We start from the raw sequence: 22,927 nt of genomic DNA, 5'->3' as shown, positions 1-22,927 counted from the left end.
CAGGTAGTGGTAGTGATAGGACTAGGGGGAATGGAATGAAGCTAGAGGTGGGGAGATTCAGGCTAGATGTGAGGAGGAGGTTCTTCACCATGAGAGTGGTGAGACCCTGGAATGGGTTGTCCAGGGAGGTGGTCGAGGCCCCGTCCCTGGGGGTGTTTAAGAGCAGGCTGGATGAGGCTCTGTCCAGCCTGATCTAGTGTGGGGTGTCCCTGCCCATGGCAGGGGGGTTGGAACTAGATGATCCTTGTGGTCCCTTCCAACCCTGAATGAAACTATGAAACTCCCCTATGGCCACCTTATTTCATAATTATCATCTGCAAGGTTTCTGCCCATTCCAGTGTGAGGATGCTGAACAACTGTTTGGAGCATGTGAGAGCAGGAACCCACTTGGGTCATCAGCTCTTTGTGCTCCTCAGGAAAACCACCCATTTGCAGTGCAGGGATTTCCTGGAACCCTGATTTTGTGTATGTGAAATTTCAAAGATGGTTGCAGATATGGTGTAGTAAGAAGGGTAGAAAACCACTTTATAGCTTGTTTTTTTTCCCTTCATGCTTTTAGCTTTGTCAGTTCAGCACATGCAAATTTAGGACAAAGTATTAAAAGAGAGGTTAAAAAAAAGGCTGTTATGTAAGTAGATGTTGTAGCCTCTCCCACAGCCAATATCCCAGTGTAGGACATTGTGTAATGTGGGCTGATATGGGGTGACACACTGTTACATGGGGGTCCATGGTGTTAGGTGGAGTATGGCTGGGCCATAGGAAGGATGTTGTGCTTTGGCTAAGCACATCTGAGAAGCTCCCTGCAATGCTCTGGTTTTATCTGATGATCCACAACTCAAGCAAAATGAGGAAGCCCAGGAGAAGTTGCTACTTCTTTTGATAGCCTTGGTATTCTGGAGTAGTTGCTTTTATAAGCCTGAAGTTGGCTTCAGCTCCTGACTGATGGGAGGTGGTTGCTAAATTATTGCTCACAGGGGACTCTCTTTGGTGTCATGCTTTCCACACACCAAGCACTTAAATTCCACAGAGCCCCTGCTGCAAACTCCCATCTTCTTTAAGAACAGACAGCTCGAGGTGCTCACTTGTCTCATGGGATTCCAGCACATTGCAACTTTAAAAAAGCAGAAGCCACATCTGGGAATGAATCCAACAAACCACGGGAGCTTGTAGAAATGCCACATAAATGTTGCAGCTGGGCTTTCTCTTTCCATCTCTGTCTTCAAGCACTGGTGGCACCACAAGAATCAGCAGACAGCATGTGGTGTGTGAACAGCCACCTTTGGCTCAAACCAAAGAGGAGAGGCAGTGAGGCGGGGTATGACTTGTCTGCAGTTTTTCCTGCCTTGTGCTGGGTTTTGTGTCTGTGGTGACCATGTATCAGCTTCCCCTGACCTGCCTGAAGCTGCTGCAGCCCGACTGCCTTCAGCCCTGAAGCACTCTCTTGGCAACAGCTTGGCAATTAAAAACTCTCATTCCTTGCTTAAGGTGATTGGTTGATGTGTGAGCACATTAGCAGGGAAAGATCTGGGTGAAACAGGAATTGCAGTGGGAAGGTTCTGCACAACGTTTCTGCAGCCACAGTTTGCCTGTGGACAACGGTGCCCTCTGTGGAGGTGGGAACTTGTGACTGTGGGCTTTTGCCATCTTCTCACCTGGACTTTCTTGGTCTTAGGGATTTACATAGGACACCATGGAGTCACCGAATTGCAGCAAACCTCTTGTATCAGAAGAGGCACAACAGTACCTCAGGTTTTTACTTTCATTTTTGAAAGCAATGCTGGCCTTGAAATCTGTGTCTAAAAACCAAGAGGTGCAGCTGCAGAGAGATGAGCTACATGCAGAAGGTGGTTGCTGCTGTCGTGTCTCCATTAGCTCATAGCTCAGCTTTCCCCACAGGGCTGTGGTATGTTCCCAGTGAGCTGTTTCACCAGCACACCTCTGATCCTGGGTTTAGGAGGCTTCCAGCCATTGGGGAGCACATACATTGAGCTGATGGTTCTCTGGTGAGAAACACAAGGCTTCTCCAGCTCAGACCCTGGAGGATCTGAATGTAGTGTCTGTGAGTTCTTCATGAACAGGGATGGGCATTGCCCAGGTTTCAACTACAGGAGAGTGGAGCCAACAAGAGCCTCAGAGCAAACTGAGGTTAGTTCATAGCAGGTACTGATCTGAAATGTTGTGACAAGGACTTACCTTTATGTTTTAAATCTTTCCTGGGCTTCTGTTGGAGTTGAATGACATGTACATGCTGGTCACTGGGTTTCCCCAGTGCTGGGTTTCCATTGCATGAGCAATACCTGCTGGTAAGGGCAGCCAATGGTCTCCAGTTCTTTCTTTTCCAGAGTACTTCCATAAGCCAAGTATCTCACTGGTGAGCCTTGCTGTTAGCCATGCAGCTTCAGGAGGAAGCTTCTGCTTGCCTCCAACACCAATACGCATCTCCACTCTTTCCTTCCTCACCTCACACCTACAGATGTGTATTTTTTTTTCTCCTTTGGATTATTCACAGAAGTTCCATCTGAATCAGGTGCCTTCCCTGCTAGTGCAGTTCTGGGATGATGTCCTTCTTCCCCTGACTGCTTCCAGCCCTCCTAGATGGGGATGGAGATTGTTTCAGCACTTACATCCTCAACTCTAAATAGAAAACTCCTTATTTTCTGCTTTTTTGAGACTACAAAGTGCACTTTGAGGCCCTGGCACTGCCAACACACTGCTGTAGGCAGCTTCCCTCATGAGTGAGTTTGGCTGCTGCAGCTCTGCCAGTGTCCTCAGCTATTGTCATAAATTCCTTGTAACACCAACACGCTGAGTGATGTCACATGGATGGAAGTAAGGAAACATCAGCTTCCAAAATAATTTCTGCCTGGCCCCTCCTGCACACCAGCCACTGCTACCATCTGAAGAGACTTTTTTTTTTGGGGGGTATCCTTTTATGCAAACACATCATGGCAAGAAAGGCGAAGCCCAAAACGTTCAAAACCCTGCAGGGGTATTAAAAATACGCGTGTGTTCGGTGCTTTCACTTTCTTTTTAGATCACTAGTGTTGGTACAAAATGAGCTGAGAGGAGGAGAGAATTCTAATTAGGTTTAAAAAAGAGGGAAAAAAAGAGGGCAGTTTATTTTGAGCGCATGCCTGCTTCGCACAGGCACATCCCATGGCGGCTGCGGGCGGCACGGAGCGTTATTACACATTCATCATCATCAGAATGCTTATTTGGGCTTTTTTTTTTTTTAAAGGAGAAAAAAAAAAGTAAGAAAAGGGAAAAAATGTCTAAAAAGGGCAAAGCAAAGAGCCATCTCTGAAGGGCAGTTATTACTTGCCCTTGCTTGGGAAAAAAAGGCTTTCTCAATGGGATTACGTCCCCGCTCATAACCTATCAGCCGTCTGATCAGAAATTCATAACGCAGGCCATCCATTTCCAGCCCGGCGAGGGCTGCATGATTGAATTTAAATAGGCAAATGCCAGACTTGAGCTTTGACATTCTCTCTGTCTCTCTCAATCTCTCCCTTTCCCCTGCCCTCCCGATCGTAGCGCCGTTCTTCCTCCCTTTCTTCCCCTTGCGCGCCACCATTTCGCAGGAGCTCGAGCCAGCGTGATGAGGAGTTATTGGGAAATGGAGGAGGATGTGGGGGGAGAGGGACAGGAGGGATGTGGTGGAGAAACATTGAGGGGACTGGGCAGCAGAAAATTATAAATTGTTGCTGTCATGCTTTCATTGGAACACTAAAACCTGATTTTAAAGCCCAGTACCATTTTTTCCTCACTTAAAAAGAGCTATTCCAGCAGATGTTAGTAGTCCATGTCCTCACCCAACCTGGAAGGTGTGAGTGCACAGCTCCTGAGCAACTCCCTTACTTCTGTGCCCTCCATAGGTGATAAGTATGGAAATGGATCCTATCTGTGTGGTTCCAGTCATGGCATCTCAAAGTGCAAAGGATGGGGAAGCTGCCTAGTGGCAGGTGCTTGCCAGGCGAGGGTCCTATCCATCCTATCCCATGCCATGGGTGTGAACACCATGGTGCTGGGTGCTATGGTCATGGGATGCAGTAGGATATGGACAGGGACAACGCTCTGGCTGAGTCTTCTGAGCCAGGTCACAGCCTGCAGTGAGGTAGCTGCACATACTGTGTTGCCTGAGTTTTTCCTAATGAGCTTTGGTGTGCGACCCATGCCCACATCAGGGAAACATGCTCTGTGTTACCTTTCCCTGAACCCCACTCCCTCATAGGCAGCTGATCATTGAGTTAGGGATATTACAATGATATTTTTATTGCTTTCTTCCCTGCTGGGCCTTTTATCCCCTCTTAGTGTATGGATGCAGTTTCAGCCCAAATCCTCCCTGCAAATTGTGCTTCCAAACAAATCTGCTGTTGTCCTTCAGGAAGCAGGTAAACACTCCAGAACCTCCACTTTGATCTGTACTGCTTTATTGCTGAGTAAGCACAGGGGAAGCAAGTTCCCTGAGTGTGTTGTCAGTGTAACCGTTGTTTTGGACTTGAGGCTGCTCTGAAGGTATTTTTGATGTTTGGGTTTTTTTCCCCTTCTCTTCTTCCTCCATGGAATGTAAAGAGGGGTCTTGGGCTGTACATCTTCTCTATCTGTTGAGTTCTTCCTCAATAGCGATTTTTCTAGTCCAAAGCTAGAATTTGACTGAGGCTGCTCCTCAAGAAAGGAGCAGAATTTGGGATAAAAAATGTCATATGGAGAATCAGCTCTTCCTTCCCTGACACTACTCAGGGATTAACCACTCTTATGGTAAGAAACATGCCCTTGGATTCTCATTTAAGTTGTCTGACTTCAGCTTCAACCCCAGGTCTTTGTTTTCCCAAGGTAAAGGACACATTTCTGTCATCTTTATTATCAGTGATGGTTTTTTAGTTATTATGATTAACTTGAGGGCTCTTATACTAATCCCCAACACTGGGTCCAGCACTAGTCCTTCAGCCATAAGGTCTGTGCTCTTCCACTACATGATCAGTTCTCCCTCCACCAGCCTTTGCTTCTCCCATCAGCCATACTCCTGAATTAGCCCTCCAGAGCCTCCTAACTCCCCAGCCCACCACTGCTGCTGTTTGAGAATATCTGTTTTGCACCAAACCTACCCAGTGGGGTGCATGTACCCCTCCCAGTTCCTAAAATAAGCTGAATTCCACATTAGCTTTCCTCATTTAACCCAAATATTATTGCCAACATCTTCTCACTGATTGCATCTGCTTTGGAGCACTGGCGGAAATTGAGATGAGGTCTTGCTCCTGAACCTGCTAATGATGGACATCAGCAGTGCTGGTGTCCCAGGAGGCTGCGAGCTTAGGAGAACATATCTGTTCCAAATTGTTATTTTACTTCAGTTCAGCACTGCCAGTGTTCAGTGCTTCATGGTTTTTCTCTGGTAAGTTTGTCAAAATCCCCCTTTGGAAATAAGAACTGTGAAGAGTTCTTGTATTTTCAATGTTGTCTTTTCCACTTCACCATCTTCATCTCACTGTGGCCCTACAGGATTGCTGAGATGCCTCTGTTTTCTGTTACTTTAAAACCAGTCTGTCCTCAGCTCCATAACCATTTTTCTGCTTTCCTCACTCATGTTCCACTGCCCACAGCTCCAGTTTGTTTTACTTGTTACTTATGGCCCTTGTTCCCACTTGTCGTCTTGGGTTTCTATTTTAATTGCTGACTTTATATTGCTAATAAACCGAGACGCCTTTGAGCTGGAGTTGTCACCTTTCTTTGTTGTCCAATTGTCTTTTTGGCCATTTAATCTGTTTCTTCTGTGGTTTTGGTTGATTTCCTCTGCAATCCTTTCTTATGATCAGTTTTCAGTGCTTTTTGTAGCTTTAGGAAATACCAGGTACATGAACTTTGGAGCTGTGATCTGCATAAGCAGGTTAAATAGAAGGTGAAAGTTCCTGAAGCCCTGGCTTCGATTTCCAGATGGGAATTATTTGGTGCTAAAACCACATATCCTTTAGTTTCAGTGCCTTTGGTAGAAACTTGTTCTTGCTGAGCAGCCCACCCTGTGTTTAGAGTAGAAGCAGAGGGTATGAAACTAGCAAAGGACACTGTTAATGAGTGAATCTCTCTGGCTGCTGGAACAGCCTTCTGCTGAATCATGAGGCTTGTTTAATAGAATAAAAGCAAAAGGTGGCAGCCAGTAGGTCTCAGCATGGGTGACTATTACAGTAATGTCACCACCATTAGAAAAAAATGGACCTCCAGGTGTTTGTTTCTTTTCTGTAGCTTGTCAAAATGGGAAAAATAAATGCTGATGAGAGACTTGGATGTTCAATTACTTTTGGTGAGGTCATGGCAAGCCTATAAGGCCACATTTGGCTCTCAGTAATCTTTCCTGCTTTCCACAACAAATTAATTACAGAAGATGTTTGTCTGAGATAACCAAACTCCTGTTTGGTTTACCATTTCACGTTGCATACACTAACAATTTACCTGTGAATGGAAAGAACCTCCAAAGCAGGTTGCTCTGTGGTTCCTTTCACACTAGCACTTGTGGTTGCTGAATTGTTGTGGCTGAGATGCCAGCTGCCAGCATATGAATGAATGAGTCACCACCTTGGGATTGTTTGTTCAGATTCAGTTCAGTGGGAGCTGCAATGTTCCTGTTCCCTGGCCCTTGAAACGTTCATATGAGAAGTGTCTTGGTCAGTCTGGGTGAAGAGGAAGAGAGTTGTGAATCTTGAGGAACAGGCATATAGTATTGTAAAATGTAAATGTCGACTCTAACAAACAAGTTCAGGTTAATCATCTCGAATAGACAGGAAATTTCAAATCTGTATTAATAACAAATGCAGAAGCAGAAAGATGTGAAGAAAATAATTATAATTCCAATAATTAAAATGTTTTCATTCAAAGTTTTTTTTTTTGGAGTCTGGCTGGTTTTGACTCCTACAGAGGTGCTCCAGCTGGTGGTATAAAGTAGAGCAATGGGTAGCATTTGGGGTAACTCCTTTCCAGGGCATTGCACAGTGGTGGAGTCAGCATCACAAAGAGGGAAAGATGATTGACTGAGGGAAAGATGAGCTCACCTCACCTGCCAGAATTCTTAGTTTTGCTGAAACCAACTGAGGTTTTTATTTCTTCTGCAAGACAAACATCTCTTAAGCTTACAGTTATAATTAGCTGAAGCCAGTTGAGTAGTTCATCCTCCAAGATCACCACTTCCAAATGGAAGTCATGGTGCCATTTTCAGACCCTGCAGTCAACAGTCAGGGCACATGTCACTGGGAGCCCTGTTGGAGCTCTCTTCAGTGCCTGGTTTTACTAGAGCAGGAGCTCAGCAGCATGCAGCTGAGCTGTGCTAATTCTGTTTTCATTTAATGAACATAAACCATTTGCCATTGAGAGGGAATTCTTATCCAGTGTGCTTCTCATCTCCCTGGGCATTGAAAAATATCAAAGATCTGGAGAGCAAGCACAATCTTACATCTGGTTTTAAAAACCACCTACATTTATTTATTAATTATTACACAAACATTTTTAGACTCTCTTTTTGGCAAGGCCAACTTTCTTTTGTTACTTTTGGCCATTCAGAAGGTAGAAGCAACTCACTGAGAGTGAGCTGTGATGGAAGTGATACTGCAGAAGCAATGCCATTGCCTCCCTCATTTAGAAAGGATAGTTGAGTTTTAAATGGTCTGCAAGATTATTGCTTACTGCAGTCATACAGTAAGCTTTTTTGGGACATTTTGGAGTTTTTTAGTGTATGTAGCTTTGGATTATTTTTGAGACAATTTTTATTTGTATACATTTCCATGTCAGAAATATAAACTATGCAAGAGGATGGATGTGCTCTGGTTTGTATTTTCTTTTAAAGATGCAGTGCCAACACCCTTCTGTATTTACAGTTCCAGGACTAATCATCTAGCTTGTAAGAACATCTATTTGGTGGTCCATGAGACTTGTCAACTGACACCTACACAAATAAGCTGCTGTTTAATGGGAAGGGTTTTGTTGTTCAGAGATGTGAGCACAAGAGTTGCAGATAATACTTAATTGACTATCTGTTCTTAAAATGCCCTTCTTAGTTCCCCTTTAGAAGTTTGATGTTTATGCTCTATATGTGTGTATATATATATCAAGTCCCTAGATGGATGAAGGGAGGTGGAGAAGCAAGCTGTAGGCAGAAAGAGGTAGGTTGAACCTCATTGTTTTGTACTCCAAACACTGACCATTGCAGTTCTTGCTGGTCATTGACTAACACAAGTACAAACATGGGAGCAAGTGGTGGCATTTATAGAATCATTTTGGTTGGAAGAAACCTTTAAGATCAAGTCCAGTTGTTAACCCAGCACTGAACCATGTCCCTCAACACCAGTCCCTCAAGGGATGGTGACTCCACCACTGCCCTGGGCAGCCTGTCCCAGAGTTTGACAACCCTTTTGGGTAAGAAATTGTTCCACATGTCCAACTTAAACGTCCCCTGACACTCTGAAGCCATTTACTTTTGTCCTTTGCTTGTTCCTTCAGCCTCCTTCCCTCCAAGCTAAACCACCTCAGTTCCCACAGCCGCTCCTCACAAGACTTGTGCTCTAGACCCTTTGCTAGTTTCACTGCTCTTTGGAGACCCTCCCCATTGGCATGTCAGTTGGAAGTGATGGGCTTTTTGCTTGACTTTTATTGTGGTTTCATTTTGTTTGGCACATAACATCACAGAACACCCTTCCAAGCCCAGGTTGTTTCTTACTGTGGGTTTTAAAGCCACTTTCTGTAGAATAGTTCACAGGGGCTTTACCTGATGCTTCTGGGTGACAGCACAAGGCACAGTGGCAGAGGAAAAAGTCATGAGGGACCTGGTGTTGGATGGTTCAGAACACAGTTAGGACACAGCAGTAGTCACCCAGGTATGTCTACAATTCTTTATTTCTTTGTTTCAACAGCATCAGAAGTTGCAAGAATAAAATGGACACGTGTGATTTTAGCAGTGACTTCTGAACACAAGTGCCATTCAGCTGCAGGGAGACTTGGGCTGTTCAGCACTTGTTTATGCAGAAAGGTTACACCTCCTGTTCCGGTGTAGTCCTACTGATGGATCACTCCTGGGATAATTGGCTTTTCTGGGTTAGTTTAACTTCTCCAAAATGCAGTAAACGAAACCACTGGCTCCTTAACTGTAGTCTATAGAATTACACTGAGCAGTAAAATTTATGAATGAGTCAGTTCCGTGTGGTTATCCAAGGTGACTCAGAGAAATTCCACTGCTGGGCAGCGGTCTCTTGGCCCTAACTTTAAGAACCGCTAAACTAAATAAAATAAAGACGTCCTTATTCCAAATTAAGGTCATTTGGGGAGTTACAGTTGTTTATGTTTGAAGTTCATGCCTTCATTTTCACTAGCACAGCTCCCAGCTCACTAAGGAAATCCACCTAGGATCACTCTGCAGCACTTCCACTGCAGAACCACACCTAAATCCTTTAGGAAAGCAGAAGAATAACACCACTATCTGGCTGATGGCAAGTATTTTAGATCTTAGAGTGATTTTGAAAGATGAGCATGCTTGCTCCATCTCCTAATTGCCATTGACTGTAAGAGTCTGAAGTTTTCAAGCAACAGCAACAAAATTGATGCCATCAGTCTGCATCCAACTGACCATTTATGGGGCTTGATTTTTTTTTTAGTGTTCAAAAGCCAGATTTTCATGCTTATGGCAGCTCAAGGTTATAGGATGAGTCCTAGCAAAAAATTTAATATCATTTATTTTCCCCTAACATTTTCCCCTAAAGTCTTTTAGACTGAAATAATCTTCCCTGGAAGGGCCTAAAAAGGAGCAAGTCTCATCACTGAGACTTGTGATTCTGTTACTAGCAGCTGTAACCGTTGGTGACCTGGCTCTTTAATGATCTGTAGACTTTCTTGTGTGTCCTTTGGCTGAAAGATGGAGTCTTCCACAGAACTGCTGGTTGCATGTGTAGGAAACCCTTGTAAGCAAGATGATTCTCTCTAACCAGCTTGTGCAGATGCTTAAATACCCTGAGGCTTCCCAGTGATCCCCTTCCTGAGTTACGTGCTGCAGTTTTCCTCTGGGACAGCTGCATTTGAACTTCCCTTTTCCACACCTCTCTCTTCTAATTCAAACCTTGGTGGGGATGAAATTCTCATTGTGATCTCTACTTTCCTCCTCTGTTTTCTACCATGATGGGGTACCTCTGGTTGGATATGAGGAAGATGAGGTAGTGTTACCAGACCTGGCCTGCTGCTAGTGTGTATTTTTCTGCTTGGATGGTTTTGGCAGTGCTCAGATGATTGAAAATGAAGCCCTTACATTTCTGTGGCTGCAGTGTAGTCTTGGATATGCCACCACATTCTTATTATTAGCACTCTAAAAGCACTGAGAGACCACAGGCAAGATCAGGGTTTCACCTGAACTTGTTTAACCTACAATTTTTGCTTACTGAAGTGTGTGCCAAAACTCACTGGCTTGAGAGGAGCTAAAATTTCACTCCCTATCTTGCGGAGTTTTAGTTTAAATAGCTACAACAGATGACTCATGGGAGAGGTGAATTACCATCCTCATTCTACTCAAGCATTAAGCAACCATCCGCAGCTCTGGAGGCAGCTGGTGGTGTGCCCAGAGGTTGGACCAAGCCCAACATCTTCACCGTGGGGACGTTGGTCTTCTGTAACAGTTTTACACTGAAAACAGAGAACTAACAACAATCCAACCTCCCTTGTAACTTTCAAAAGGACACATGCAGAAGCTTCATGTATTTAGGTGTCAGGGTTTGGATGCTGAAAGCTTTGTGAGCTGGTTTTTACTAACTGAGGATGCTGCTGCTTAGGAAATGTAGCAAGCAAGTCCTGGTCTCTACAAAGCAATCTAATATTCTGCTACCAAAACAATGCTTTGAATTGCACCCTTATATTTGTTACAGATACATTAGGTACAGGATTTGAGGTTTCTTAAGTTTTAGCTGTTTTGTCAGTTGCTATGTCTGGAGAACAGGAAGAGGGCAGTGCAGGAGAGCTACAGCAGAGACACCGTAGAGGTGCAGAGAGCTACAGGCATGTTCAGTCCCTGTGACAGGCACATGCAGGGTTCTGGAGTAGAGAAACCAGTCCTGCTGCGACTGGAGGACTCTGCTACCACAATCACCACTTCATGCTTCTCTTGTCCTCTCCTCCCGCCTTCGTTCCCTGGGTCACAGGGGCTTGTCTCCAGCGTTCACCTTCTCAGCCCTGTCACATTTTCAGTCTTTTGTGCATTCAATCTTAATGCCCTGTGTAGGTTGGGGTGGGATGTTACTTCGGGTTTTGGTTGTGATCTGCAGATGAGCACAGCCAGAGAACACTACGCTGCAAAATGAGAATGTGCTCATAACCTGAGCAGAATTCAGCCGGCACCTTCTCCACCTTCTCTTGTCTGTCCAAGACAAAGCTTTCTGGACAATGCAGCCTCAGAGCCAAGAACCCGAGGTGTGTTAGGTATCAGAAAGGCCAGAGGAGCAGATTGTAGATTAACAAAATGTGATAGCCAGAAAAGCCCCAATGGCAAGAGAATCCTTAAAGGAAATTCAGGAAGAGGCACAGCAGCAGGGCAAACACCACGGTGCCTTGCGTGGGAGCTGCGGAACCGATACAATCCGGTTACGTCAGGAATCATTTGGGCTGTTGTTTTTATAATTGTGTTTTTGATGTCAGTTCAAGAGGACATTGAGTGTTACTGTGAGAGCTGCGGGGGATTAGAAACCCTCCAATCAAGCTGCTCTTCTCTGGATGCCTAACTTTGCCTGGGTTTATAAGGAGAAATAATACTTTTTATGGGATCAGCTGGTAGAGCTGGAAAAAAAAATCGGCATGCTATTGAGATCAGAGTTTGGCAATCAGGTCTGAAAATTGTGTTTTTAAATCCAGTAGAGTGTTGTCACGGTTCTAATACTCTTGCTCCTTAAGCTTTACCACCTGAAGCCTGAGCACAAGAGCTGCTTAACACACTCCTCTGCATCTCCACACCTTTGATTTTACCCTAAAATGTTCAAATATCCCAACCCAAATGTGAAGCACTGCATTTGTCACTGTTGTTATTGTTTACATGAGAGATATGATTAAAATAGGTATGAGCAAAAATAGTCAAATACATTGTAGGCAAGTCCAGCCATGCAGCAGAGTGTTCTGGTAAAAGTGACTTTTGTGACCTCTGGGCACAGAGCAGTTATGAGTAGCTGCACAGTCAGAGGGCAGTGGGACTGGTCTGGCTGCTTTTGATGGTTCCCAAAATCAGAATAGAAGAAAGAGAATAACTGAGAGGGTTCATAAGGCTTCTGGTTCACCTCTTTGTCTGGATATTGATTTTTAATTCCTTGTTGATATTTAGCACCATTACAACTCTGGATTTCATTGCTGTCTTAACTGGCAGTCATCCCTTTGCTCTGGAACTCTGATTTGTCACCACACATATACAGCCCCATCTGGTATTCAAACCTGCTTTGTCCACTGATGGTCAACATTCAGTGGTTTTGTGATGGCATTAGAGTGGTTTGAACCAGAAGTTAAATGTGTTCAGACCATGGTTCCAGAATGATGACCCTATGCATACATGAAGTATCCTCAGCAACTTTTTGGGTTTTCTTGTCTCTGTGAGAAGCAGCACTTGACATACCCCTTGCAAAGCTTTGGATCACACCAGTGAATCCAGCTGATCCCTGCCCATTGAGCCCCCAATGTTTCAACCCATGGCAGGCCACCCAGCCTGAGGAGGTGGTGCAGAGCTGTTCCTCAAGGTGAATACAGTTTAGCAGTCTATGGCAGGCTGGCAGAGCCATGGGCTTTTTCTGAGGAATTGAGCCAAAGGGGTTGGGTGGTTTCTTGCAGTGGCTTCCGCACTGTCAGAAGCAGCTGCCCAGGGCTGATAGGCAAATACCTCTGCCTGAGATCCTGCTGCCAGTAGAGGGGCCATGGAATACACAGGCTGCTCCATGGCATGTGCTGTGAAACTTATTCAGAGCATGAGTTAAAGAGGATGATGCATGCCTACTGTCCTCTGACCACACATACAGAGGCCCTTTGCTCCCTCCAGGTGCTTTAGTCTCCTTTCAAATGACACCCACTTTCAGAACTGCTCTTTGGTCCCCAAATGTGCAGGACCAATATGATATATATTTATCTCCACTCTTTCAGTATGTGATGGCAGTTACATGTATTTCATCACATTGCCATGCATTGATTCATGCTGTCATCCCAGGTCTTTCCAGCAGCTGACCACATTAACCTTTCAGAAGAATGGGTTCTTTCTGAACATGCAGGAATACCCAGTTGCTAAAATATTGCTGGGACTGTTTTTTCTCTGAAGAATTCTCTCAGATTCTGCCAGTAGTTGATTTCATGGAATCCCTGACAATAAACCACCAAGAAACCAGCCAAGCCCCTTGGCTTGGTCCCATCAGGAGCAGCCCTTGGCTCTTCCAGTCCTCCATGCACTGCTAAACTGTGTTCTGTATTTACCTTGAAGATTTTATTTATAATTGATCACAGTTCCCAGGGATGTCTCCAATGTGGAGTCAGCTGCTTTGCTGCAGAAAATTAATAATACTTGAGCCCTAATTATTGCAGGTGCTCCCCTGGCAGCCGTGGCTGTGGGGCTCAGCCCCACAACTTGAGTGTCTCTGATACAGGCTCTCCAGCCCCTGTGAGGATCAGGTTTAAAATGCCTGTCTGAAAAAACTGATTCAGAGGTGGAAAAATCATGTGAAAGAGAAGCTCTGATGATTTTCTGTACGATTTGATGTTTCACGTGCAAATGTTCATCCTCTGGCTGCTCTGCCACCCGCCCGTCCTGCCCCTTCCAGGATCCAGTGCCTGGGGAGCCCCAGAGGTTATTCTGGTGTTGGTGTGGAAAGGGGGTGGGTTGCTGGAGGAATGAGGGGTGAGTTTGTGGGACCACATATGGAGATAAGCACTAGGTTTCTCTACCCACATCAATCTTTAAGTTTTGCATTTCTCCACAACTGCTTGAAAAGATGCTGAGGCAGGGAGGGCCCAAATAGCTCCATGTTTTGACACCCTTCCATGCCACTCTAGTGAGGAGGGACCCACGCAGCAGTGGGCCCTCTTTTGATTTAATCTCATAATCCCTTTTATCCACCATGTTTGGGTTTTTTAAAGCTTTGCTCACCATCTGATGAAAATGTGAAGCAGCTCTACTGGAGAACGTTTGGGGAAGGGCTCTGTCCCACAAGACCTCCATGGCCACAGCCTGACCTTCTCCAAGACATTTCACACATTTGACCATTGGCCATAAAATAATTTTTTTGGGTTTTTTTTTTTTTCAAAACCAGATTTTATTTTTGAAAACAGTTCAAATAATAAATAACAACCTATTAACCCAGCAGGCTTTAATGCTCTGAATCTGAATGTAAAGACTAGAGAGAGCACAAACATAACATTAAGAAGCGTGCACAGTTATTTCTGCTGCCCAGCGCCTCTCCCCCATCGTGCACGCGAGCTGTCTCTTTAATAATGCAAAGGAGCAGTAAATTTCAAGCTGAGGATGGGCAATAACAAGGAGAGTTATTTTCACAATGCCCCAGTGTCAGCCCCTGGCTTAGGAGCACACCTTATTAGTTCTAACAGGCTGGTTAGCATCGGGTCACCTCTGCGGCTCCGCTCCCCAGCAGGGTCACCCGTCTCCAGGCGATATTTGGGAGAGGGGGAAGGGAGGCGATATTTAGAGATTCCCTTATCGCCCCGCATTTTTAGTGCTGTTTATTTTTATTTACACCCCTCCTGTCCTTCTTTTATGCCTTGCCTTCCCCTTGCCCTTGCTCCCACCCAGCACATCTTTGCAACCTGCATAAATCCCGCGTGGTGGGCAAACCCCTCCCCTGCCAGAGCAAATGAAAGCAGGAACCGTGTTACTGGGGGCTCATCCCTATTTCTTTTCAGAAGAGGAATAATTCAAATTAATCAGGCCACGTTTGTGTGTGGACAAATTAGAAAGTGCATTAGAAATGTTTAATGGAAGCAAGCCCAACATGGTTGCACTTCCAATTAAGCATGACTGTAGCATGACTGTCTGAAATAAAATGTGTCTCTGTGAGATGGGCAACACCAAACCTCTCCCTTTGCTTTTAGGGGCCACAGAGATTGTATTTAGGGTAGCTCCTATAAAGAAAGCTACCTGAAGTATCTTTGAAAACGAACATTCTTTTTTTTTTTCCTAACTGAAATGTATGAAAAGCTGCACATTATGGAAATGCACATGTGGGGTTTTATATGTCCCTGGCTCCATCAGCCCCCTCCCCCAGCCGCCAGTTCCCATCCAAAAATGAATGCAAAGAAATACTATTAGGCTGTCTGGTTATGTATTTTTTATGAGGCCATACAAGACACTGCCTGACCTCGTGCAGCTCATGTTATAACCACATTGAAGATGCTTTTCATTTGGGTTCTGCTTTTCAGCCTGGATGACCTCTATTAAATAAAAAAAAAAAAAAATAAAGAAGGAAAAAAATGGCCTAATATGTGACCCCTGGGACTAGTCGCTTCAAGGATTACATTTAATTCATATGATAATATTGAAATATAATGTTTCTGTGTCTAATGTTTTGGATGTTTTTCCTTTCTTCTTTATTTCAGGGACCCTTTGAGTCTTGTCAAAGATCTTTTTCCTTTTTTTTAAAAAAAAAAAACACATATCTGGTTTTGGGGGAGGACAAGAAACTGGTGCTCGGTGGTCAGGGTCTTAAGAATCACGTTCTTTCCTTTGGGAAGCAGGCGTGATACAAAAGCCTGCTCTTCCCTCTGTCTTTGAAGGAGAAGAGGAGAAACAAAGGCAGAGAAATAATTTTTAGAGGGAAACGTGTCCGCCAAGAGCTCATCAAAATACAGACCCACTCTTTGTTTTGGCGTTTGCTTAACCAGTTGATAAGGAGTGACCTGCTTTCCCTCGCTCAACCTGGCTGGGGGGGGCATGGGCAGACCCCCCTCTACCTCCTGCCTCGCCTCCAGCTCCCATTGTCTGCCTCAGCACCACCGCAGCCCCTCCGCTGCCAAATGCACACGGATTTACTGTACGAACCCTCCGCACACATCGCTTCTGCGCTTGCTCGTGTCGCCCCAGCACTGGCGCCGCGCGGTCCGTGCTGCCTTCACGTGTGATGGAGCATCCCGGCATCACTGACAGACAACACATATTTCAGGGGTTTATAACTTCTCCATAAAAATGTACTCTGGGATGAAACACGATGGGTGACGGTTTGGCTTAGGAGCAAATTTGCTTTTGCCAATTGCAAAAATAAATTTGACCCTTCCTAAATATTCCATGTGCAAAAAGATATTTAATAAAGTACATTTCTCCCCACTCCCCTCACTAAAGTCATGTTGTGAGGTGTACAGTGGGGCTCAGCAGTCAGTCAGCAATCTGATCCGAGACCTTGCGCCGGGAAGCGATGAAGCCCTTAATCATTGCCGGTAATGACACGTTTGTAGAGAAGTGCCACATGTGCGCGCCACGCACCCTCAGCAAACGCTGAGCGCGCGGGCGTTACAAAGTGGAGGCGACGCAGACAGCGAGGGTGTGCTTGGTGCCAGGGGCTTTCCCCCTCCAAGAAGCCTGTGAAGGCTGGAGGAGCCTGGCTGAGCTGCACTGGCTTGCAGCAGCCAGGTCTTTATAGAACAACAACAGGCCTGTGCTCCTGGATCCTGAAATGCTGGGACAACACATCTGGGACATCTGTAAGGGGATACACGACTCTGATTCTTTTTTCCCCTTACTCCTGCTGTCATTACAGCAGTGAAATAGTAAAATTAATCAGTGTACAAAACCACTTCAAACACCACTCTGGTTGTGATGAAATAGCCCAAGAGTGGGTATGGCTGAACCTGGACCCTCCACGGTTCCAGGAGCTGCTGCATGCTCCGTGAACCCTCCTCAGGCACACCAGGACCCACGGGGCAGGTTTGGGCTGCAGTTCACACATCACCTGGGAACACCGTTGCATTTATTTGTGTTACCTGCTGAACCTGGACAGTTTTTGGTGAAAATCTAATTAGTGCTTTCCATGCCGCCCCGCACGTGGGGCCTGTGTATAGGGAAAAATACATATGCCATGTAGGTTTAAAAAAACATCCACAGGCTTTTGGTTGCCTTTGGTAAGGCATTAAGCTGTGACCCTCCCCTCCTCTCCTCCCTCCCCCCGTAGCCCCAGACTTCAGCATGCCCTGACTGCGAGCCTAACATGGAGTTGTCTTTTTTCTTTTTTTTTCTTTTTTTTTTTTTTTTTTTTTTATAAACCCAGCCACAACACGGCAAGAGGAGGAGGAGGAGGAGGAAGGGAGAGAAAGACAGAACTGAAAACCCTGAAGGATGGTCCTCAACAAAAAATTTCTGGCGAAACCATGGGGAACCCCCTCGGTGTGTAGAAGCCGGCCGTGGAGGTAAGGCGAGCTGCGCCCACCCTTTCTCTCTCCTCATCCTTCCTTTTTTTGGGTCAGAATCTCACGGTTCCGGGCGGAGCAGGGAGGTGATGGGTGGGTGAGTGGGTGGGTGGGTGGAGGAGAAGACACCTTCGCTCTGCGCTGCTGATGTGAATATGCAAATGAACGGTGGGGGATGCACCCTCCTCGCACGTGCTGCCGCCGTCCCCTCCCAGCACAGCCCCCGCGTAGCCCCCGCACAGCCCTGCATGGGGCTGTGTGGGGGCTACGTGGGGGCTATGCAGGGGTCCTGGTTATTTCAGCTCCCCCCTCCCCGTCTGATTGATGTCAGAGGCTAACGGGATGCATCTGTTCATTGCGGTGGTGGCGATGGTGATCGCGGTGATTATGCTCCTCGTTAGTGCGAGATGTAAATGGGAATGTGGTCAGTGGTGGAAACACCCCCCCATCCCCCTCCCCTTCCCAACGCTGGGAGAACTTTTTTGTGTTGAATAATAATAATAATAGTAAAAAAAAAGGGGCAAATGATTAATTGATGAAATCCAGGGGTCGAGTTAGAAAGGTTTTGAAGGCAGTTTTTATTATGAGTGCGCGAGGAGGTAGGCGAAAAGATGGGAGAAATGTTTTTGTTATGAGGGGGAAATCTTTTATTGAAGGGATGTTTTGAGGAATTTACAGGCAGTGAAATTTAATTTTATCCTTTTGCCTTTTGCTTCAGCCACGCTTTAATAAAAGAGCCATAAAGAATAAAAGTGCCACGGCGATTGCTGAACAAAGCCCAGCTCGGGCGGTGGGTTGTGAGGTTGAATAGGATTTAAAACTCGTCCCTGCGCTCCCTGCTCTCGTTTAAGGCAGCCCCTCGGCGTGGGTGCAACGGAGCTGGATGTCACTGCCGACATTACACACAAATTAATGCCAAGATTAATATTTCATCATCAGGAGACACAAACTTTCTGATATATTTTTTTTCTCCCGTGTTTGCCTACCTGATAATCTGAGTTTACCTGATAACATCTCAGGTTTATTCGTAGTTATTCCAGGGAGAGGGAACATTGCCAGGGAAGTTTGGCACTTCTGGTGCCACCTGCCAGAACCCTGGTGTGGAAATGACCACTTGCCAGTACAGAGCCTCACTGATAGTCATTCACGTGGAAAAAACAAAACAAATGCAAAGTAACTCTATTAGTTTTTCTTTGATGTTAGCAGGAACTTTAAGAGGCTGTGCTAATGTGATAGCTGTGTTCTCTAGGTTAATAAATAAATAGAAAATCCCTAATTCTGACGAGGGGTGGGGCTGGAGGAAGCAGATGACTTGCGTTTAACTGAATAAAACCCCTGTGCTGTGACTGCCTGATTGATCATACTGTAGGGCTCCAAGAGACAACAAGGCAATTGAGAGCAGAGGATGGGAAAGGCGAGGGCATCACCAGAAGCGTGTGTGACCCTGTTAAAGCCCACCTGCCTGTGTGTCCCATGTTCCCAAGCAATGTCCAGGAGTGTCACTCCCCACCTCCTTCCTCTGACATCCAAAAGCCATGCTTGCCTTCAGTGCAGAGAAATCACAACTTGTAAATGTTTGCTTTAATCTCATGATGGGTGTTCCTGAGATTTCCCTGACCTGAAGTATGGCCATGGGCCTGTCCTGGGGTGCATGCTGGTCCTCTGCAACCAGAAATGGGTGCAGCTGGAGCAGCACCTGCTCCCAGTGCGGGCCCTAAACTAAAGGACACTGCAGCCAGGGCCCCTCTAATATTCATCTGAAGGGAAAGCACGAGCAGTGTTGTGCCTCTTAGGATGAAATGACATGGTGGGGTCACCTCAGCCACTATTTCGGGCGCTGTGGGTGCATTGGGCCCTGCCATCGTTCGTGAGCACCTGTGCCGGGTGCTTGGCGCACACCTGAAGCCCGGTGCGCGTGCGGACGGACGGCTTCCCCACGCCTCTGTGCCAATAAAGAAGAAAGGCAGGGATGAGGATTGTTGCTATTGATCTGCCCAAGGGGATCATTAGGCATCAGTATCAATCTACAAATCAGTGGGCCTGTGTTACTTGCTTGGGCAGTCATTGCCAATTTGTTCCTATTAGATGGCCGAGCCCGGAGGTGTTTGATGAGCAGATTGGGTCTTTATCTCGGCGCTGGAGAGCAGGCAGGCTCACGGGGAGAGGCTGGAGCTTTACAGGATTTCTGCTGTTTGTTTGTTTTCTTTTGCTGAAACCTGTCTGCCTTTTTACTGCTCTGTAAAGAATTTTGTAGGGGCTGAAGCTGGTTCTGCTTTATATATGGTTTTTCATATCATCATATTAAACATATTGAGAGTTAAGCAGAAACTATTTTAGAATAATTCCCTCTCTTTTATTCAGTATGTTTACCAGCAGCACTCCCCATAAAAATACATATTCATGCCAGATTCTTTTGTTATCCTTTGCAGGTCAGACCCAACATTAGGAACGCAAACAATTTTTCTTTCGCTATCCCGGTGCCCGTTCCTAGGGATTTATTTAGTTGCTGTTGGTGAGGTGGCCATTCTCACAGTATTGCCCTCTGTGATGTAATTAAGCCAAAAATTAGAGCTTGCAGCAGGGTTTTATTTGAAGGTGTTATTTACATCTTTGCTGTGAAAGGGCAGCCTTGGGTTTTGCAGCTCCCCGCTGGACAGCAGTCCTGCTCCGAGGGGGCTGGTGGAGAGCACTCTGCCTCATCTGCATCTCTTCTTAGTTTGCCTTTTTTTTTTTAATGCTATGCAAAATGAATGAACAACAAAATTCTGCCGTAATAGGAGAGGGTAAATTAGTGGCAAAAGACGGATTAAAGCAGCTCATATGAATGATCTGATCTGACATCAATGGCTTGTTATTTAATGCAAACCTTGATTTTCATCCCTGCCGTCTCACTCCTGACGTGAGCATGGTGCAGTTCAAACATCTGTCCAGCCGTTAAAGACCCTATTGATGCTGGCTATTGGATTTCTAATTTTCAGGTTTTGTCAGGGGGTTTCACAGACTATATGAGTGTTTATAATTTCTAATGAGTTTAATCTGCAATTTCTCTCTATTACCTGGGACTGTCAAATCCCTTCCCCAGTCCCGGGTTGGCTAAAAAATGAAAATAAAGAAATGTGGGTTTCTGAATCACCTACAGTATTTGTCATATCTTTTATATACAAATATCTGTGCAGTAAACAGCAATATACATTCTTATTCCGTTTGAAGATCAAGACTGATTTTAATCCTGCACATCTGCTGCAATCACAATATATTACCCAAACCCAAGTTTCTTTGAGGACTTTTTGGATAGATGTCATTATTTCAATAGAGATAAAATAGTGTATGTTGTAGGATACTGCAAGGCTGATTATTGCTGCCTGATTAGTATTTGATCAAATTCCATCTTTTTTTTTCTTCTTTTTTTTGCTGTGTGTGTCCCTGAGACAATTCAGCTCCTCCACATCCAGAGGCGAATTCACCTCATTCTGTCTGACAAGTGTTTTGTTGTGGAGCAGTCGATCATATCGGTGTAAACACGCGTCTGCTGGCGATGGGCCGGGGAGCCGAGCGCTTCTAATTTATCATAAACTTCATATAACTCATTAGCTTTCATCTTTACATTGCATCTGTAGAAATTAATTTGGAGCTCACTCTGAGAAGTTTTTGGTTTTCTTTTATGCTCTTTTTTTTCCTCTCCCCCCCGCCCCCCATTTTTTTCCTGAGGAGTTTGCTGTACAAATATTTATGGACCTTTTCCTTTGTAGTACAGATTCCAGTGGAAAGAGCTATCATGCGATTAACGGCAGATTGCGACTTAAGGAAGAGGTTGCCAAAAGCTATTGTTTATTTAGTCGTGTGGCATTTTGTGTTGAAATTTGTTTTGCTACTGTTTGGAAAAATACATCACTCTCTGGGGAGGAGAAATCAGGAGGTTTTTTTCCTATACTCCAGGAAAAAAAAATAAAGAGGGGGAAAAAAAAAAGCCTCCCAGAAAATTAACTATAGTGTGTTTGTAGCTGGGAAGATAACTTTCTAATCACAGCACAGTCTGACTGTTTTCAGGGAAGCAGGGCTTGGTGTTGCCCATTCAGAAAACGCACATATGGAGATTTTATTGTAGTTTTTGTTGTAAAGATAATAATTTGTCTCTGAGTTCCAGTTGTTTATGTTTCTGTCTATATCTCTTTCCTCTCCCCTGTTTTATTTAGTAAGGTTTCATCTGTGAAATTTCTCCATGAAACAATTGATACATTCTCAGCACGCTGCAGCAAGGGAAAAAAAGCCCTTAGATTAATGGTCAGTGTCTCATACACACAAATTTGTGTTACGATACTACCGAGAAGCTGCGAATTACTGACAAGATCTAGAATAATTCCTAATGCTGTCGAAGGCTTCATTTTCTCCTCCGCATGATGGATGAGGCATAAGAAGTGCTTTCTGAGATCGTTAATGTGCATCATTCTGTTAAGTGTTATTAAAGTCCGTCTGTCTTAGGCAGCAGAAACAATATCTTATCCCTTATTTTGCCTCTCTCCTTACTAAACTGGAACTGCAGCCCCTGTCTTTTACTACCGTGGCCTTTTGTTGGTGCTCTTCTATTAATGGCTAGTTTATACCACGGCATTTAGGTGGGGGTTAGGATTGTATTTTCCGTTTTAGTCAAAATATTGGCTTGTGGCATGGGCAGGAACGCTTGATTTCAAGATTATACTATCTGTAACCTGTAGATAATAACACGGCCGATGAAGATCCTTCCCAAGTGTTACATTTAAGCTTAGAAAATAGGACTGAACTTTTCTTTGGAGGCTGTGGCTGGCAGAAGGAGCCCTGCTCTCTGCGGCTGAGTCGAGCCGGCTGCCTTCGCCCCGAAGGTGATCCCAGTGCCTTCTCCTGCCACCCAGCCCCGGGCAGGGAAATAACGCCCGGCAGCGCCTGCGGCCGCTCCTCTTCCACCCCATTGACTGCTTACAAATCTGAGAAGTACTGTCAGAGTCGAGAGCAGCCGTGCTTTCTAGCTAGGAGGGAGGATAGCCCAGAGAGAGTGCGACAGGCGACCCAAACTTGTTCTCTTTGGGCAGCAGGATCTGCCCCAGGCCCTGCTCCTCCAGCATCTCCCCGTTCCCCGGAGCTCTGCCTGCCTTGGGGGGGGGGGGGGGGGGGGGGGGGAAGAGAGGCCAGGTACAGGTTGCAGATGGATCATATTAAATCAAAAGTACTTCTAACCAAACAGAAGAATTCACTTTAAAGGTTTTTAACCTTTCTTAAGAGCCAATTTTTCCCTAAGCCCTGTGATAATAAAATACAATATAATTTATAGAGCGCTCTCCATGGGTATGCATTCCTCTTCTTTGCCTTTCCCTTTTTTTTTGGTACAGTCAGATAAAACATATCCAATAACTGGGATGATAATCAAGAAAAAAAACCAACAAAAAAGCAGCTGATCCTAAAGCCATTTAGAAATGTAACATTCTTTTTACAAGGGACTCAGACATCCTTGGAAAGCCTCACTTATATACTTTTAATAGAATTATAGAAGTGTGATGCACAGCTGGTAAAAGCT

The 22,927-nt window shown here is 45.2% G+C and overlaps 1 long non-coding RNA gene across 1 annotated transcript in view; it reads left to right on the top strand.

Annotated features, from left to right (window-relative positions):
• The window catches only part of LOC137447289 (uncharacterized), a 386,565-nt gene that overhangs the window by 24,164 nt on the left and 339,474 nt on the right, over positions 1–22,927 (top strand). The window contains exon 3 of the long non-coding RNA XR_010988842.1: positions 17,244–17,382. This is a non-coding gene — a long non-coding RNA (uncharacterized lncRNA). The remainder of the gene's footprint in view (positions 1–17,243; positions 17,383–22,927) is intronic.

The sequence above is a fragment of the Melanerpes formicivorus genome, unplaced genomic scaffold, assembly GCF_026170545.1.
Source record: "Melanerpes formicivorus ecotype bairdi unplaced genomic scaffold, bMelFor1.0.p_v2 SCAF_20, whole genome shotgun sequence".
Taxonomy (NCBI): domain Eukaryota; kingdom Metazoa; phylum Chordata; class Aves; order Piciformes; family Picidae; genus Melanerpes; species Melanerpes formicivorus.
This window is presented reverse-complemented; position numbering and strand designations above follow the sequence as displayed.